The following is a 19372-nucleotide window of genomic DNA, read 5'->3' on the forward strand; positions in this document are numbered from 1 at the left end:
CTTTATAATACTTGTTCCTTTAAATAATATTTACTTATGGAGATGTCATTTAAAATGAAGAGTTTCTAATGGAAAGAAAAAGCTCTGGAAAAGGTCAAAAAGCATTCATAAATAAAATGTATTTGCACTCATAACAATGTGTGAGTAAAGATTGATTTCTGGAGAACTGATCTGGCATATTATTTTCGTTATCTTGATCTACATTTCAGGAAATAGAACATACGTGAAATTTGTTGCTGAAAGTATTTTATTTCCTAGAAAACAATGTTTATAGCTAAGAGGGTATCACATGTCTTTCTGATTTTAAAAAAGGCAATTTTGAAGTTGGAAAATAAAGACAAATATTATGACTTACAGTTGATTTCAAAAGAGTACACATTTCAAAACAAAATATTGCAGAACATCACAAAGTAAATGTTCGCTCGGCTTACTCAAAAATCTGTAATAAGGCAACTGCAAAGGATTCATTGAGAATTTATGTAAGATTCCTGCAGAACACATCAAATAGTATGGAAATCTGACAGATGCTTAGATTTTATTGAGACAGTTTTCACAAGATTATAAGAGCTTCTTTCTAGTTTATAAAATGCATGGCCAGGCTCAGGATGACACTGCTAACACAAAGGGAAATTCAATGGAACTGTAGAAAAGTACCAAGAAAAAACCAAGAGTTTGGTTAGGTCCCCATGGTTATGTTAAGTCCGTTTTCTGATTTATTCTTGCTCTCCTGGGTTCTAGATTTCCCAGTGCCCTTTCTACTTTTCAAGGCTAACTCACTCCCTGTGGCCCTGATTCTTTACATTTCCCTCAAATATGGATCTGGAAGCCTCTCCTTAGGTATACTTTATATTGGTCTCTTAGTTCATGTCTTCTTCAGGTTGTTCTGAGTAAAAATTCACCTAACCCAGTTTGGTTCAGGTCATCTGTTGCTAAAATACCCCAGTCATGACATGCCGCCTTATCTCAAGGATTACAAGAAAGAATTTCTCAGGTGTAAAGAAATCCCAACAAGATGTTTTTAAATTCGATAATATGATTTTAAATTTTCTTTCAAAGAAGGAATAGGTAAAAATATCAAAGAATATTCTACAAAAGAAAAAGACTAAGAAGGGGAGCCAGTACTGCCTTATATTAGCCACAATAAATACATGTGTAGAGCTGGGCTGGGATAACTTCACAGTGATAAGAATTTAATATATCATAAGGCAAGCCTCATAAAATGACCAGGAAGAAAAGGGATAGTGGTTAGTGATTAATGACTGGAGCAGAAAATCCATGTATATCTTAACTGTACACTGTGTAACACAGTAAAAACCTAAATATTTTAACGTATAGAAAAAGAGTTTAATATTTATCAAATATCTAAATGCTGGATTGCTTTTGATTACCTTAGAAGTAAAAGACAGAATCTAAAAACTAGAAGTCTATAGATTTAGCTAAAGAGACTTTGCAAATCTTTACATCTCCATAAAAACATCTTCCTCAACCAAAGTAAACAGACATACAAAAGGCTGTGAAAAGATGGATAGAGCACATATGATAAAGACAGCACATTCTTTACGACTGAAAGACTTTATACAAATTGGTAAGAAAAAAAAAAAATCCCAGTAGATAAATGAATGATTTGAACAAGAGGAAGCATAATTAGCAAACAAAAAGACTTAAAATTATGAACCTTGTTAAAAACTTAAAAGATACATAAAAATAACAATTAGGATTTTTGAACAACTTAAACATACTGTCAGAGGAGGCTTATGGAATTTGGTACACTCATCTACCACTGCTGGCAGTGGGAATTGCTACAAATATTTTGGAAAACAAGTTAGCACCATATATAAAGAACCATAAAAATCATCATTTGCCTTGACACAGTAATCGTATTTCCAGAAACTTGGCATAAAAAAGACAAAATAAATAAGAAACAGTGGGACTTGTGACGGGCAGAAAGGAAAGAAGAAAAGAGGGTAGGAAGTTAAGAAGTTGGAAGGAAGAAAAGAAGGAAGAAATAAAGGAAGAAAACACTAGGGCATTAATTAAATTGTGGAACAAGGCAGTTTATGACGTACTATGTAACCTACAAAAAGCAAGTAAAATGCTTACTATGCAATGTTCAGTAGAAGAAAGCAGGGTATATTCTTTGGCAGATACTAAACTAGCTATCATGCAAAACCTGAGCATGTGTATCATTAGCATTAGAAGCGAATTTTAAAAAGTGAAAGTAGTTGAGATTTGCTCTATCTTCCAAATTTTCTTTACTGTTACTTTATATTTCCTTAATAAAAGTAATAAAGCATAGGTAATGCTGAAGAGAAAGCTGATGCAGTTACCAACTCTTCATTGTTCAAAGAACAGCTTTTAATGGACCCTAGAAATTTCTGGAATAGGGATAACAAAGAAAAAAATAGGAAAAAAAAATTTTTAAATAGATTGATTTATTTACTTATTTTTTAAGCCAGGAGATGCGTCGACTTTCTATATATACATGAGAAAATTATTCAGGTTAATGATTGTTCTCATTTCCATGCAAGCTTCAAAAAATCTTCCAAATAGGGATTGAGTATTGAGTCACTTATTGGCACTTTGTTGTATGAATCATCACCATCAAATAATAAACTATTTATTTTTATAAATAATAGTTTATTTAAAAATAGTTTATTTATTATAATAGTTTATTTTTATAAATAATAGTTTATAATAAATAATTTATTTATTAGTCATTCCATTGTACATGCTGCTTCACTGGCCTTTATCTGATAACTGTGCACTTTACCCTAGTTACAAAGATACCTTTTTCTAAGAATATGGGAAAATCTGACCTTTTGGATACGCTTTGTCCCACCTCTCAACCATTTTACACTTGTCTGATTGCTTTAGTTCCCCAGTTTGGTCAGAGGGGAGGGAGCAAAGGGATTGACTGCCCTGCTGTAGGTTTTTCCAACTGGTATCAGGGAACAGGCTTTCCTTTTTAAAGATTAATAATAACATGGTGGGATTTTTCTTTTGTTTGGTTGACATTTCTACACTTTCCATTGTTGTCAACCTGGCAGCCCCCAAAAACCCCTCGAACAACCCCGAAACCACTGCTCTGGCTTGGGATCAATAGGCAGCAGTGTTTCCAAGCTGACAACTTTAGGTGGAAGAGATGTCAGAGTCACAACCCACCTGCTTTTGCCTTCTCCACTGTGAAAACTACAAGTGCCCATCTCCGTTTAATACCAAAGTCCAAAACTACAACACAAGAAAGAGGTTTCTAGTTCCTGCCTCCTCCTCCTGTAGTGGCAAAACTGTCTTTCTGACGGGTTATTAAAATCTTTGAAGTTGAGATGTGGGGTTTTTTTTTGAAGTGCTCACATTCTTGGTTTTCGAATATCTTGAAAGACCAGGTACAACTGAGCTTTCTGAAGACAGCATAGCTCCAGCCTTGGTCTCCCAGAATGCCACTGAGCCCTGAGGTGGCGATTCTAGAAAGAAGCCCTGGAGAAAGCAGTGGCTGTTAGCTAGCAAGGTGTTACTGCAGTAAGAATTTCATAAAAATAACTACCTATGGCCTCAAAAATACTTTCAGTGCAGTTCTTACCCAAGACTGACAGACCATTTGCTCTTCTATATTACAGAGCTGATATGACGTGGCTCTTGGTTATTCACTCCCTTAATGAAACTGATATGGATAATAAACTTAGGGCAAGATACCTGACTGTCAATACAGTGCTGCGGCCAGGATCAATTAAAATCCATGTACACAACCGGTCAAAAAGATGCAAAATTGTGTTTCATATAAGGAATATTGGATGCAATTCCTTACCTGCCTCACCGAGGCCATTTTTTTTATACAGGTGCTTTTTTCCCATTATTTTAGTTTTTTTTCCTTATCCCATTTGTAAACATATCACAACATACCAGGTACATCTAGGAAACAAGAAAAATTTCCAAATGGAATCATGACACTAAAGAGAATTAAAAGCAGTTTTAAGAAATCTTAATAAATATCGTTGCAATTTTAGAAAAAAGAAGTTCAGTTCCCTAGGACTGACCGCAGGATGTCCCTGTGACATCTTGGCAGGTTTTACTGGTGGCCTCTTCAGCAAGGGCTGGCCCATCTCATCTTCATTCGGGACCCTGAGAGTTGACACATGGGCTTTCCTGGCTCCAAACTCCCGTGCCCGGAGTCACTTCCACCAAGCTCTCCCTGAGGGAACGGCAGAGAAGAGGCCACAAAAGGCAGGAATCCCCTGGATCTTGAAATGTTAGGGCCTGTTTCATGATGGATTTATTTCTTTTCTTGTTTATGTGTTTTCCTTGATGTAGCTGGGCCTCAGTTTCCTCTTCTGTAAAACGGAGATAATAACTCTTCATGTGATGGCTTTGAGGAGTAAAGAGGTTCCGATGAATAAAGTACCTGGCACAGTTTATGGCCAATGCAAAGGACTAAACAAATGACAGATAAAAATAATGAAAAATTTAAACTATAAGCTGGTTGTGATTAAACAGTTCAGTGGGAAAATCTGCTTATTTCCTACATGCGATAGATACCATTATAGAAATCTTGACTCTTTCGCAGTAGGTTCCAATACATAAATTTATTTTTATTTCATCTACCTAAACATAAGAGCCCTTGAATTAACATAAAGATGATGCAAAAATATCTTTTATTACCAGAGCCCAGATCTCTTTTTCTTTTTTAAAACTAGAGCTGCAGGAACCAGGAAAAGCTTAAAAAAAACACAGAAACCTATTCATTTACTCCCACATATATTCTATTTCTTCCAATTCCATCCCACAATAGTCATACAGCTTTTGTGTGAATAAAGGAATAAGGGAGCATCCTCCCTGATAATCTCCCTCATGTCTGGTCTTGGCTCTGAATTATGAGAGTTCTTTGCCAGTAAGTCTGACCTCTTTCCTCCCCTCATTTTTTTTTTTTTTTTTTTTTTTTGCGGTACGCGGGCCTCTCACTGTTGTGGCCTCTCCCATTGTGGAGCACAGGCTCTGGATGCGCAGGCTCAGCGGCCATGGCTCACAGGCCCAGCCGCTCCACAGCATGTGGGATCTTCCTGGACCGGGGCACAAACCCGTGTCCCCTGCATCAGCAGGCGGACTCTCAACCACTGCACCACCAGGGAAGCCCCTCCCCTCTCATTTTGCTAACCAAAGCTTAGTCTCATATCCTCACTGATAATTTACAAATTTTACAGAGCCTCTGGCATTTAGAATATCTCATTCTTTGATGATCATCTTGCTATCAAAGCTAAGTTAGATTTAACATAAATAAATTTTGTAATTAGCAGTTCTGTGTTTTTAAACTCCTTTGGATATTTTATTTTCTCCAGAAAAGTATTCTTTGGTTCACTGTCATTACATCTGACTTTACATTCAAATTCTCTCAATAGTTAAAACTTAGCAGAGAGTAGGGCGAAGACTTACAGAATGTTGAGAAGTAATTTATTAAACGAATATTCTTATTACATTGCGCTAGTTCTAGAAAGTAAAAAGGGGTTAATTTGTGTTCCCTCACATTTATGCAGGACCCACTGTAGGCAGAGTTCTATTTTGGTGACTGTGGGAAATCACCAAAAATGTGGAAAATATGAGCCCTGCGACTCATGTAAATTTTAAAAGATGGGGATTTTCAAGAGATCTATTTGTCCAGGTTCTCTGTTTCTAGGTATGTTTATGGTTGTGTCAATAAATAAGCAAATGTAGCTTAGTTTTCTCCTGTCTGTGGATTGGGGGATGCTAATATTCAATCACCACAGAGGGTTGTTCTAGAGTGAATTAAGAAGAGTAGCGTGTGTGTGTGTGTGTGTGTGTGTGTGTGTGTGTGTGTGTGTGTGTGTGTGTGTGTGTGTGTGTGTGTGTGTGTGTGTGTGTCACTTAACCATGGGGCTACATAACTTCCAGCATCTTTCGCAAAGGAGCCTCATTCCACCTCTCTGGACTCTGACCTTAGAATTATCTGTGTGCAGGCCTGCCTTGAATCAGGAGGTAGACACGCTAGGGAATTAAAGGATATGTTTGCCAATGTCTGACACATTGTGAAGAAATTTATCGGCTGGTGAAAAGGATTTGGTCTTCTAGGAGTTCCTTAGTGGGACCAGCAGGCCTATGGGGGTAGAGCCTGCATAGCCAGTTCTGGCCATCAGGCCTGAGAATGAGGAGGGGGACACTCCCAGCAAATAAGGGAAGCCTCCCATAATGAAATGTGACAGTGTTCCCACTGGTGGGAGGCCGCGGGGGGTGGGGGGGGTGGGTGGGTGGGGAGGGCCAAGGGAGTGCTGGTAGTTAGGGAGGGATTTGCATAATTACATTCACCTGAGGGACTCCATTTACCCAACAATGGGTCTCATTGTGGTAAAGCCAGCAGCTGGCCACACGGTTAGAACAATGTGAGCTGTGGCCTTGTTCTTCCAAAACAAATGCTTGGACTCTGAAAAATGACAATTAGCATTTGGAATGATACACAGTTATTAATAGTACAGATCTTAGCATGATGTGTAACAGTCCATATTATGAGGCATGTATTTATATGTGATACATGTATTACTCCATCCTATAGCAGAAGGATTACATAGCATTAATAATATCACATTTATGCCTATACTATCTACAGCTTCCATATACATATATATATATATGTATGTATATGTTTGAGACCTATGTGTTAAAGTACCCATGAACAGAGTGAGATGACTCTTCTAGTAGAAGTTTTCTCCTGATGTTTGTAAAAGAACGATGTATTGAAGGCTTTTCCTGTGTAAGGCAGGTACTGTTTTAAGTTCCGGTACAGTCTCTTTTGTTCTTTGACTCCGAAAGATTGCCATGGATTTGAGAGATGTTAATCAGAATTTACAGGGGAGGTGCCTGACGGTGGAAGGCTGCGGGGCTCACACACGGCTGAGCTCCGTGGCTGGGGGCATGTTTACCCAAGACTCCAAATAGAGGAGTGGAGATATGAAGACAGCAAATACTGTGCCCGGCTTGTTTCCTGGTATTGCCCACATGTACATTAAAAAGGGAGGTGCAGGGGGTGGAGGCTGGGTACATTTAGACATAATTCCTTTTATTATGCCCCGTAATTGTTCTGTCCCTCACATTTAGAGCACGGGATGCACTTCTAAGGGGAAAAGGAACCCCACAAAGGTTTGCCTTAAGACTCGGCTTTAATTAAGGACACATTTAAAATATCATTTTGTAAGAACAGCAGCATCCGCGTTTCTTTTCAGCATTTTACTAAAAAGTAGGGAAATACAGAAACCCTTTAATTAAGGAAGGAGCCAGGTTCCTCTTTTGAAACTCAAGCTGTGCCCAGCCTAATGCAAAAAGCAGGTATTTGCTTTAGCAATTTCCTGACTTTCTGATAAGATACAGAAACTAGAAGCTAGCAGGATCCCAAAGCCAGGAGTAGGTCCGTGTGGCCTTGACTCTGTCCCTGTCTTTCAGAGATGGCGTCCTGATGAAAGACAAACACGCCGCTCTTTATCTTCGTTCGACGACAGTGGGAATTCAAGTGAAGACACCTTGCTGCCAGGGAGAACGCTCACTCCCAGGGAGACGATGAGAATGCAAACCGGCAGGACGGATGGTGGGAGCACATACAGGGAGCCTCAGGAGGGCCATCACCAGGTCTCATGACCCGGCCTTCCACCCGGTCCCTGCCCCATCACTCCACCACCACCCTGCCACCAGACTGAGCTTTCTACAACAAAAACCGCACTTCCTTGAAACGGTCCTGGTCCCCATAGTCTATGGCAGTGGTCCCCAAACCCGGTGCTCCATCAGAGCCATCTGGGCACGACCCCACCCCAAACCTTCAGAAACAGAATTCTCGGGGACAGACAGACACAGAAAGGAAATCTGTATTTATATTTTACTTTTCCTTCAGCCTTTCGGAATCAAAGAAATAATTCTAACCACCAGAAAGAACTCAATCTTCCATGATATATATTTCCATGGGAATTTCATTTTCCTTCTAAAAGCCTCTGAGGATTCCTGGGTTAAAGGGAAAGAGATTCTGAGATCTTCCTTGTTTTTTCTTTTTCCTACTACCCCAGCTCCTGCCCTTTACTTTTTCCTTGATCAGTTTGGTGGTCTTGTAACAGGGAAGAGCCAAATCTGACTACATGTTGGATCTGTTTTTTACTTTTTTTTTTTTTTCGCGGTACACGGGCCTCTCACTGTTGTGGCCTCTCCTGTTGCGGAGCACAGGCTCCGGATGTGCAGGCTCAGCGGCTATGGCTCACGGGCCCAGCCGCTCCATGGCATGTGGGATCTTCCCGGACCGGGGCACGAACCCGTGTGCCCTGCATCGGCAGGTGGACTCTCAACCACTGTGCCACCAGGGAAGCCCCTCCCTGTCCTGTCTTTGTTTCAAATGATCCCCACCTCCCTACTTTCCCCAGGGTATCACCACCACCAGGCTGACACTAATTAGTGGATAATAAAGCTTACCTAGTGACACAGGAAAGACTAAAGGCAGAATAGGAAACAAGGTATTATTCAATATGACACCACTTCTCCTTGAAGGACTTGACCCTTCCCACCATTAGAGGAGTAACAGGATGGTTATTGCTGTCTTTATGCCCTGACCTTATCTGCTCCCTGCCCCAGAGTGCCCTCTTCCCATCTTCTCTCTCCTCCCCTCCCCCAGTATCAGGTTCCTACCTGCTATCAAATGAATGCTTGTATTCCCCCCAAATTCACATGTTGACACCCTAACCTCCAAATGTGATGCATATCTATTTGGAGGTGGGACCCTTGGGAGATGATTAGGTTTAGATGAGGTCATGAGGATGGAGCCCCACGATGGGATTAGTGCCCTTATAAAAAGAGGAGAGACCAGAGTTTCTCTCTGTCTCTCTCATGTGAGAACATAGCAAGGAGGTGGCTGTCTACAAACCAGGAAGAGGGCCCTCACCAGGAACTGAATCCACTGGCACCTTCATTTTAGACTTCTCAGATTCCAGAGCTGTGAGAAATAAATGTTTGTTGTTTAAGCCACCCAGTCTACAGTACTCTTTAACAGCAGCCCAAGCTAATAAGTCACTGCCTCTCCTCTCCAACCCTCCAAAATCATCTCCTATTCTGGGTCTTCCTCTGGGAACAACCCAGAAGATGTCTGAATTGGAGGCATCTTCCTCAGCCTCTGAGAGGCCCACCTTTGGTTCACAGAGGAGGTTAGTCCTTTTTGCATCAGTCTCCCCCTCCAGCCAAGTTCCTGGGCCTTGTATTTAAAAAACAATATTAATGTGTGTCCACCCAAAAAAGAAAGAGCAGTGTTCTCCACAGATAAATTCTGTAATATTCCATACACTGTCAGATTTTTTTCATTGCAAATATCTCCTTTGCTGATACCTTAAAACTCTCCAGATGATTCTCCTGACCGTGTCTGGGAACTACGGCCTTCCCTTCTGTGGAAGATCCTTCTGGGAACCCTGTCCACCTTGGGGATTCCTGCTAACGCCAGAAGACTCTCTCTGCCTTTTGCTCCCTGAAGCTTTCTGTAAGTCTGCCCAATGTAGCTTTTCTTTTTCTCACACTGCTATACTTTGCACCTATCAGTTTGAAATCATTCATCATGTGATAGTGAGGTTTGGAGGCTGTCACTTCAGACTTGCCTACTGATCTGAGAGCAACTTGAGGGCAAGTCTTGCTCATTATGGTGTTCTTGGTGTCACAGAGTGGAGTATTGTGTGTTTACTGAATAAAGTAAGAGGTGAATTGATAAGTATCAGTTGGATTAGGCAATTAAGAGGTCACTGATGACCGTGGGCTTCTGCCTATGCTTGTGCAGATGGGGACCTGCACACAAGTGCTTGACTGGTGGGGGTGGCTCGATGGAATCTTACCCACAGTCCACTCTCCTAGCAACACCCTCTGCCATGCATGATTCCGCCCAGTGGAAGGATGTCATTTACTTATTAATCTACACAGAGATCATGTTTTTGCAGGTTGTCACCTAGAAGAGGCACTTTGTGAATTTACTCAGGGGCACTGAGCATGCAGTAGAGTCCCTGGGGCTGTGTGGCTCCCACCTCCTGAGATTAGAGTCCATGGTTGCAACCCCATTGAGTCATTTCATTCCTTTTTCTCTGTGAAGGGGGAAAACCTATCACAAAGTTAAATGAATACTTTACAATGGCCATCTTTGCCACATATTTGGAAAATGTTCAAAGAGCCCAAGATGTTTCCACAGGCACCTCAAACTCAACATGTACAAAACAGAAGTTATCACCTCTCCTGTGTTTCCTTCAATGGGTACATCTGATTGCCCAAGCTAAAAGCTTTCCTGCACCAACACTCTCCAGTCTACCCACAAGTCCTACTGGGTCAAACTCAAAAAGTGAATCTGATTCTCTACCCTCCCTTCTTTGGCCACTGCCCTGCCTCAGTCCCTCATCCTCTCTTGACTAGATTATGTCAGTGGCTTCTTGCCATCTCCTGTTATATCTGGTCTTTCCTCCCAAGTTCATCTGCCAGATATCTTTGTAAAACCAGGACCTTGTTCTCTTGCTAAAATCCTTGTAATGTCCTTGTTTTACTCTCAGCCCACTGGATGTGTTCAGATTCTTTAGCTTGGTATACAAGTCCATTCACTTCTGTGCCAACCTACCATTCTGCCCTTTTCCAGCTGCTCCACACTGTGCATTAGCCAGTTTCCTGAGGGCGCCATGTTCCATCACACTTTCTTGGCTTTGCACATGCTGTTCTCTAAGCCTGTGCCTTCCCACCTTGTCTGTCAAGTTTCATCCTTAGATGAATCTAAATCTCCCTCTAGTTCTCTATCTCTTCTCAGTATAACTGTACACCCCTCATTGTAGAACTTTGTGTTCACATGAAATCATTTGTTTAATCTCTTCCACAGGACCTTGACTTCATCAAAGGTGATGCATTATTAATTTTTCTCTCCCCAGCATTTATCAAAGAGTCTAGCATTTATTTTGTGCAAAGTAAATCTTTGTTGAATTGACCGTCTATCAACAGAGACATCAAGAGCTCTACCATTAAATAATATACAACTACTAAGAAGAATGAGTTATATTTATGCACACTGATTATAATTTCAGAGTGATATGTATGGAACACCCCTATTATTTGTAAAAGGTAGACAGCAAATAACTCTTTGCATTTGTTTTTGTCTATCTGAATGTAGTGAAGTGGATGAAAGAAATCCTAGGTGCAATCCTCGGCTAACCCAGCGAGAGAGGTTGGAGAAAGGAGGGGAGGGTGATTTTCTTTATAACTCCATTGTTTGACTTGTCACAAAGAGCAGATGTTGCTTTTGTAAAAATCAATTAAGGAAAAGAAAGTAAATGGTTGATAAATGAGTAAATAGGCTTCAGGAAATATGTTTTCAGAAAAGAAGGGCTAAGAAATTCTGAAGAAGAAATCAAAATCCCCAGAACCTACAATTAGGGTATTATTTTCACTCCCTGAAGGATTTTTCTCTCCTCTGAAAAAATCTCCACAGGCTTCTTTTTTAAATGGCAACTCCATTAAAGCTCTTATGCATTTGTTAATAGATCATTAACTGCAGTGGGGGACACAGGGGTGGGGCCTAGAAGGAGAAAGTTTTAGGAGTTGGTGCCAACTGAAGATCAATCAGAAATAAAGATAAGCTCCAGCGATATTATAATGTAATTATCAGGAAAATTATTACTTCGAAAAAATTCAAAGTTCACACAGTTTTTCTAGAGAAAGGGCAACGGGTAGCTCAGGTGGAAGAGGAAGGTGCCTGGCTTCTGGGAATGGGGAATGTGCAAGGTCAAGGCTGTAGTGAAAGCACTGTACCCATCCAGCAGGTACTGTATCCAAGTTCTACTTCTCACTAAGAAAGAAAATACTTTTCAGGTGTCTGCAATTTGTCAGAGAGGAGTGGGTGGTGGTGTGCAGAGTCTAAGAAAGCTTTTTTTAAAAAATAAAGGCATAAAAATTAGATAAAGTAGACCCAGCAGTCACCATGAAAGTAGAAGAAACACCAAGAATGTTTCATCATGACAATGGTGTGGCCCTGTAACGCAGAGGATGATGAGAGCGACTGACTCATTTGTAGTATTTGATTTAAAAAAAGTCAATCAGCATGCATTATTGACTTATCCCAAACTTGTCATTAAGGAATAATTTTAAAAAGAAATTTTCTACCAAAAGAAAGAAAATCCACAGGTCTCTTGGGCTCCCACCCACAATATTTATATGATAAAAGCAAGTTAAAAATAATAAGCACATACAAATGAATCTATATACAAAACAGAAACAGTCTTACAGACATAGAAAACAAACTTATAGTTACCAAAGGGGAGAGGGGGAAGAGGGAGGAGGGGAAGGATAAATTAGGAGTATGGGATTAACAGATACAAATTACTATACATAAAATAGATAAGCAACAGGATTTACTGTATAGCACAGGGAACTATATTCAATATCTTACTATAACCTACAATAGAAAATAAACTGAAAAGAATACATATATATATAAAACTGAATCACTTTGCTGTACACCTGTAACTAAGATAATATTGTAAATCAACTATATTCCAATAAAAAAAAAATAAGCACAGCCTTGAGGGTGAGAGGAAGAGAAGACACTTTGTGGCAATACACTGACTCCTCTGGATCAGGTAAAATAGGGGTGGCAGTCTTTTTCTATAAAGGGCCAGATAGTAAATATTTTAGACTTTCTGGGCCAAAAGATAAAAATCAGAATTTTTATGACAAGAGTGAAAAATAATTTTCTACAACTGTTTTTGTTGACCAAATTCAAACTATTTATGGACAGTGAAATTTGAATTTCATATCATTTTCATGCTCTATAAAATAGTATTGTCTTTAAACATTTTTTCAACCATTCCAAAATGTAAAAATCGTTCTTAGCTCATGGGTTATACAACAACTGGTGGTAGGCTGGATTTGGCCTTGGGCTATAGTTTGATGACCCCAGACATAGAACATTTCTGGGTCATGACAGGGGTCCTTAATCAGTCAAGGCCCTACCGGCTCAACTTGAGCTTGGGCATGACTTCAGAATCCTTCTCAACACAGCAGTGCTGCCAGTGACAACCAGAGAAGTGGGGAAGGGCAGCCTGCCTGCCATGCAATGGCCATCTCCATAGTGAATGCTTGAAGAATAGTTATTCAAATATCAGCTGGATTCTTCCTGCCCTTTCAAGATGTGGGTACAATTGACTCAGTCCTCTATCCCCAATGTCAGGAAAGTCAAACTCCAAGATTCTGGTTATTCCCCAAGGAGCTTGCATGCTTGTGTTCAAGAGCAATTGCTTCTGCTACATTAGGTCAGTTTATGGATTTTCTTGCCCTTGTTTTCACTATTACTTCAACCAGAATGGGAAATTCAGTTATTAATATTTTAAATATTTTAATATCAAATTCATAGACTTTTAATTGAAGATTTGGGGACGCAATGATGATTTACATGGCAGCAGTAACAGCACCTGTTCAGCATTGCTGTTAACATCATCATCATAGCAACATTTCCAGACAACTGGCTTGTTTTGTCAGACACTTTTCATATATTATCTTATTTAATCCTTCAGTAGTCATTGGATACAGGCTTTTAAAAAAACAATTATTATCCTATTTTACACAAAAAATTGAAGATAAAAGAGGTTAAGGAACTTGCCAGTTGCAGAGCTAGTTAGTGGTAGAGCTGAATTTTGAACAGTCAGCAACCCGCAGCCAGAGTTCCTGAACACTATGTGTTCTGTCTCCAGCGCTTCAATTTAATAGCATACATTTCTGTTCTTGAATGTCCTTCCCCTACCTCCTTAGGAGTTCTCATTGGCCAGACGACCTCATGGAGTATCCAGGCTTCCAGTCATTCTCCTGGTCCTTCTCCTCACTGGTGCCTTTCTCACCTCTTCTCCCAGACTGCTCCTGTGAACTCCCACAATCTTGATACAATTATTTAGAGTAACTTAGTTTTGCCCGCTCATCTACCCAAACTGAGCTGTAGAAGAAGTCCTCTTTGGGAAGCAATGCCACTTCACAGGAAGAAAACCATGATTGGTCAACTGGATGTGGAAACATAAGACAAGGTCTATAACGAGAGGGTGGAAGAAATGAAGTACATTAGAAAATTGAAGAATTTTCTTTCTGAGAGAGAGCAGGGCAGTGAACGGACAAGAAAGGATGAAATCAGGGAGACCTGAGCAGCATGGCAGAGAAGATACAGGATTTTTTTTTTTTTTTTTTAAGAACTTGCTTACACTCAACTGTTCAGTAAGTTCTTCTGTGCATAAAAAGGCCTTGTGAGAATATGCAGAATGTGTGAAATCAAGAAGTGAGGAATTCAGCAGAGATGGAAGGTAGAAAATAAATGTAAGCTCCTTGAGAATTTAAAGAAATTTTATAGATTTTCAATATTGGATTTTTAACATCACACTTCCCAGATGATGTGCTAATGTTACCTAAATCTTTGGGAACAGGGTCAATCTATATAGTAAAGTGTGATGTGAGCTCACAGGGAAGAGGATAATTCTATCTCGGTGAAGAATAAAGAATGTAGAAAAATAAGTGCACAAGGAGGGTGAGTTGACAGTGATCTGAAAACCATACTAGAGAAGGCAGAGGAGAGATTAAAAAGGGGGCCTGAATTAAGAACAGGATGGTAGCGCTGGAAGGGATAGGATGAATATGTGAAGGATGATGGCACTGGTCGGGGTTCAGGTGCAAGGAGCAGTGACCTCTCTAGGTATTTCAACCAGAAAGGAACATAATATAGGGAATTTAGTTTTCTCCAAACTTTTTGGAAGGACAAGAGAAGCAGACTCTAGGTCAATCTCTAGGAATGAACACAATTGCAGAATGACCCATTTGGGAATTGTACCCCTGCCTCAGTAAGAGAAGTGGGGAATCAAGAGGACACCTTCAGATTTCAGGAAGTTTCCCCTACCTGTGGCAGGAGCTGCTGTCACTGTAAGTAGTGGCTCTAGAGCTTTGCTATGCTCGTTCCACCTGCAACAGCAAAATGTACATGCCCCAGCCCATACTTTGTAACCCTCATTACAGCAAGAGATGGCATGCTGGAGCACAATTAGACTTGCCAGCAGAGACTAGCATAGAAAGATAACTTCCACCTCATTTCTGCCTTCCAGGTATCACATGAGTGCATCTCACTGATGAAACCTAATTACATTAAGGACCAAGTACCATGCCAAGCCACACTGGGGACAAAGGCAAAAGACAACAGTAATATTGCATTATATTTTAATTTTTAAAAATACTTCATTAAGATTATTTATCTTGATTACTAAGGTTTTCAATACCCCCTTAAATATTGTGCCTGAGCTGCCTTACCTAGCTGCAAGGGAGTCTTAGAAATATAATTTTTAGCTTTCCATCCTCTGCTGTCCCGAAAGCACCCCGGAGTAGGTTGGGATGGAGGCAGACAGTCATCTGTGACCATTCATTTTATGTGTCAACTTGACTAGGCTACGGTGCCCATTTTTTGGGTCAAAAACCAGTCTTGATGTTGCCGTGGAGGTATTTTTTAGATGTGACTAACATTTAAATCTTTGACTAAAGCAGATGACCGTGCGTAATGTAGGTAGCCTCATCCAATCAGTTGAAGGCTTTAAGAGAAAAGACTGGGGTCACCCGAAGAGGAAGGAATTCTGCCTCTACAATTTTGTGAGCCAATTCCTTAAAATAAATCTCTCTCATATATTTATAATATAAAAATACATTTATATACATATACATACACACACACAACAGCAATCTCTCTAGGTATTTCAGCCAGAAAGGGACATAGTGTAGGGAGGTGGGTTCTTTCAAATGTTTCTGGAATGGCAAGAGAAGCAGACTCTTACACATATGTACAACACATCCTATTGATCCTATTAGATCTGTTTCTCTGAGAACCTTGACTAATATACTTGGAGGAGGTGGGGATGGAGGCAGAGAGCAGGTTCACTAGCTCTACCACTATTGAAGTAGAAGAAACAATACTCAGTTGTAGTTTCACTGTAGAGGGAGGGAAAGAGAGAAGGGGGAGACTATGTTGATTCCAGGTTCCCAGTATGGGTGACCAGCTGGTGGCCCTGACCATGATAAGGAAGACAGATACACCAGATAACCCCATGAGAAAACAGAGCACATGCTCATCATCCTTAGAAGACACAGTTTAACATCTTCCAAATGTAGCCATGTTCCAGTGCATGAGATCCACCCCATGCATGTCACAGGTGGCCTGGAACAGGTAATTTGGTTGTTTGATCACTTAATTGTTTCTTATTCCTTCAATAAATATTTAAGTGTCCACCAGTGTCAGGTACTATTCTAAGCTTTGGAGGTACAATGGTGAATGAGAGATGAGTTTACTTCTTTCGTGATGTATTCATTCTAATTTAGGAAGAGGTGATAAACAAATACACAAATGAACAAGGGAAACAATTCCAGATAGTGACATATGCAGTGAGGACCATGAAACAGGGAAATGTGCTGGAGAGTGACAGGAAGCGGGGGTTACCCCGGACGTGGTTATTTAACTTGAATACACCTGGAACCCTTTGAACGTAGAGACCAGACAGCCTTAGGATGAGGGGAGAACTGAGCTGCTGTGCTCGTCTCCAAGCCAGAATGAAAGAAAAGAGCTCCAGGCCCATGTGATGAGTTATTACAGGGACCCAAACCACAACAAAAGTGTCTGTGATGCACTCTTTGGTTCCCCAATGCTGAAGAGGAGAAGATCGTAACTGAATGAGCCTGTGTAATGGAGATGCCAGCTGGATGGCAAGGCCTGGGCGCAGGGCTGAGTCTAAGAAGAGCAGCATGAGGATCCCCCTTGAGACCAGAGGCTCCCTAGGGTGAGGGTGATGCCTGGAGGTAGTTGTATTCCCAGACCTAGCACAGTGCTTGGCACATGGTAGGTGCTCTATAAATATTTGCTGATGAATCAAGGAATCCCTTGGCTGAAGAGGGAGGGAGTGACTACAGCAGAACCAGGGAGCCTTAGCATTCTGCCAGATTTGTTCCTTTTTATTTTTTCTAATATTTATTTATTTATTTGGCTGCGTTGGGTCTTAGTTGTGGCACACGAGATCATTGCGGCACGCGGGCTTCTCTCTAATTGTGGTGCGTGGGCTCTAGATCTTGTGGGCTTAGTTGCCCAGTGGCATGTGGGATCTTTGTTCCCCGACCAGAGATGGAGCCCGCAACCTGTGTCCCCTGCATTGGAAAGCAGATTCTTAACCACTGGACCACCAGGGAAGTCCCTCTTCCAGAGTTCTTCACACTTGGGAGCAGTATTTGCCTCTCTCCATAAAACAAGTCCCAGAGTCTCCCAGGTGGGAAGTTAACTGGCCAATTGACTGCAATTTTGTCCCCTTGATTTCAGCCCTTGCTGTCCCCTAGGGGACTTGCTTTTAATGCTCCTGCCGAAGTATGGTCCCAAATCCTTTCCTTAGGTTTGTCACCTTGGCACAGCTGAGAATTCACAGGCCTGGGCATTCTTGAAGGTTCATTAAATGCTCTGGGAGTAATATGATGCATAGTTTTCTCATCTTTCTAACCTGCTGACTCTGGTGCCACATACTATGCAGAAAGGCTACTCAGTTCCAGTCCCGAAAGATGGGCACAGTCTCACAGATGACATAACCCAGCTCTAGGCCCAGCTCCCCAAACAGAGATGACTGAATCTTACTTTCCTTCCACAATGAAGCTAGTATTTGCCATTAAGATAGCATTGCCAGGTCTAGCAAGTAAAATACGCCCAGTTAAATCTCAATTTCAGAGAAATAACATTTTTTTAGTATGTTTCAAATATTGCATGAAACATACTTACAATTAAAATGATTTTTGTTGTTCATGTGAAATTCAGATTTGACTGGAGGGTCTTATTTTATCTGGCAAAATAAGACCTACTTAAGACCGAGAAAGAGATTTTTAACTCTGTCACTTGCATAAGTTTTTTCCATTAGATCCTTACTCTGGGTTCCAGCCCGAGGTCTCCACACCACCCTCAGGGCTGTGGTGGTGTTTTTACAACTGTAAGTGAGTTCTCCCTTTATCTGAGACCCTACCTACTTCCAATTCTACACACACAGGGGTCCTTGCCTGTCTGGACAGAATCACAATATCTGAACATACAATGAGTATATCAGCCACACAACAGAAAGTATACATTCTGTCACAGTTTTCTCTAGTCAGCATAGGAGAACTTTGTACTTTTCATTGGGTTAGTAAACTCAGTCTCCCAATGACCATGTCCCCCAAAATCCCGAGAAGAGTAAAGCTTCATGGACAGTTGGCAGATACGCAGACGAGAACGCTTCCATTTCTCGTACATATCAGGGGATTAAATAGTCAGCCAACCATATGACATGCCTAGGAGCTACTTTTAGCTCTGTTTTAACCTGTTGAACTCCAGATAGCAGCTTCTGTATTTTTATCTAATGTTATGCTTCCTTTGAGGCAACAAGTATAGGGCAGTGAGGTTAAAAAAAAAACAACAAACTAACAACGTTCAAGAAAACAATCTAAAATAAGCACCTGTGTAGTGATTATAAAAATATACAGATTTCCTTTCCTTCTACTGGTAATGTTGAAGCCCACACATCTGTGATGTGTCTGCATGTGATGCTCATCTAGGCACATGCTTCTTTTCCATTTAACCTTTTAGGTCGTATCTGTTAGATTTCTCCCCTCCCCCTGTCACGTGATCAGTGCAGGATTTGTTGCTTTCTCATGTTGAAGCACAGTGATAATTCTGTTTAACCCTTAATTCAAATATAAAGGGTAATGACCATAGGTGTCATAATGAAGTATGTCCAAAGATTAGCTGGAATTCCTGGTCCTGGTTCTCTTACTAAGTCAGGCTCGCCAGGCAATGCCTAAAAGTGCCCTTAGTCACTTTCTCCTCTGCTTAATGGGCATGACATTGTCGGTTCTTCAACTGATTGTAAGTTCAGTGAGGACTTGGACCTGGCTTTATTCACTACTGTAATCATCTGCTCGGCTGCCACAGAGTGGGTGGCTCAAGCAACAGAAATTTGTTTTCCCAGAGTCCTGGGAGGCTGGAAGTCCAAGATCAAGGTGTCGGCAGGTTGGGTTTCTTCTGAGGTCTCCCTGCTTTGCAAGCAGATGGCCATCCGCCTTCTCTCTGTCTCTTCACCTGGTCTTTCCTCGGTGTTTCCTTGTGGGTCCAAATTTCTTCTTCTTATGAAGACACCAGTCAGATTGTATTAACGCCCACCCTAATGGCCTCATTTTAATCTAATTACCTCTTTAAAGGCTCTACCTCCAAATACAGTGCTGGGGGGTTAGGACTTCAACATATGAATTTTGGGGAGACACAATTCAGCTCGTAACAACCACTGTATGTCCAATAACTAATTTAGAACCTGGCACATGGTAGCAACAG

General features: G+C 40.9%; 1 protein-coding gene across 12 annotated transcripts in view; it reads right to left on the bottom strand.

Annotated features, from left to right (window-relative positions):
• AHI1 (Abelson helper integration site 1) overlaps nt 1-19372 on the bottom strand; it is a 287061-nt gene that overhangs the window by 44913 nt on the left and 222776 nt on the right. Inside the window, exons 33-34 of one of the 12 annotated variants that reach the window (XR_009558650.2) lie at nt 4032-4425; nt 3803-3906 (exon numbers count right to left, since the gene is read on the bottom strand). The exons of 8 other annotated variants lie outside the window; for them this stretch is intronic. The gene's annotated coding sequence lies outside the window, so the exon portion shown is untranslated. Of the gene's footprint in view, nt 1-3802; nt 4426-14029; nt 14048-19372 lie in introns of those variants that run through there. 3 more of the 12 variants (XR_009558648.2, XR_009558652.2, XR_009558654.2) reach the window with 3 other exon arrangements.

The sequence above is a fragment of the Globicephala melas genome, chromosome 14 (genome assembly GCF_963455315.2).
Source record: "Globicephala melas chromosome 14, mGloMel1.2, whole genome shotgun sequence".
Classification (NCBI taxonomy): domain Eukaryota; kingdom Metazoa; phylum Chordata; class Mammalia; order Artiodactyla; family Delphinidae; genus Globicephala; species Globicephala melas.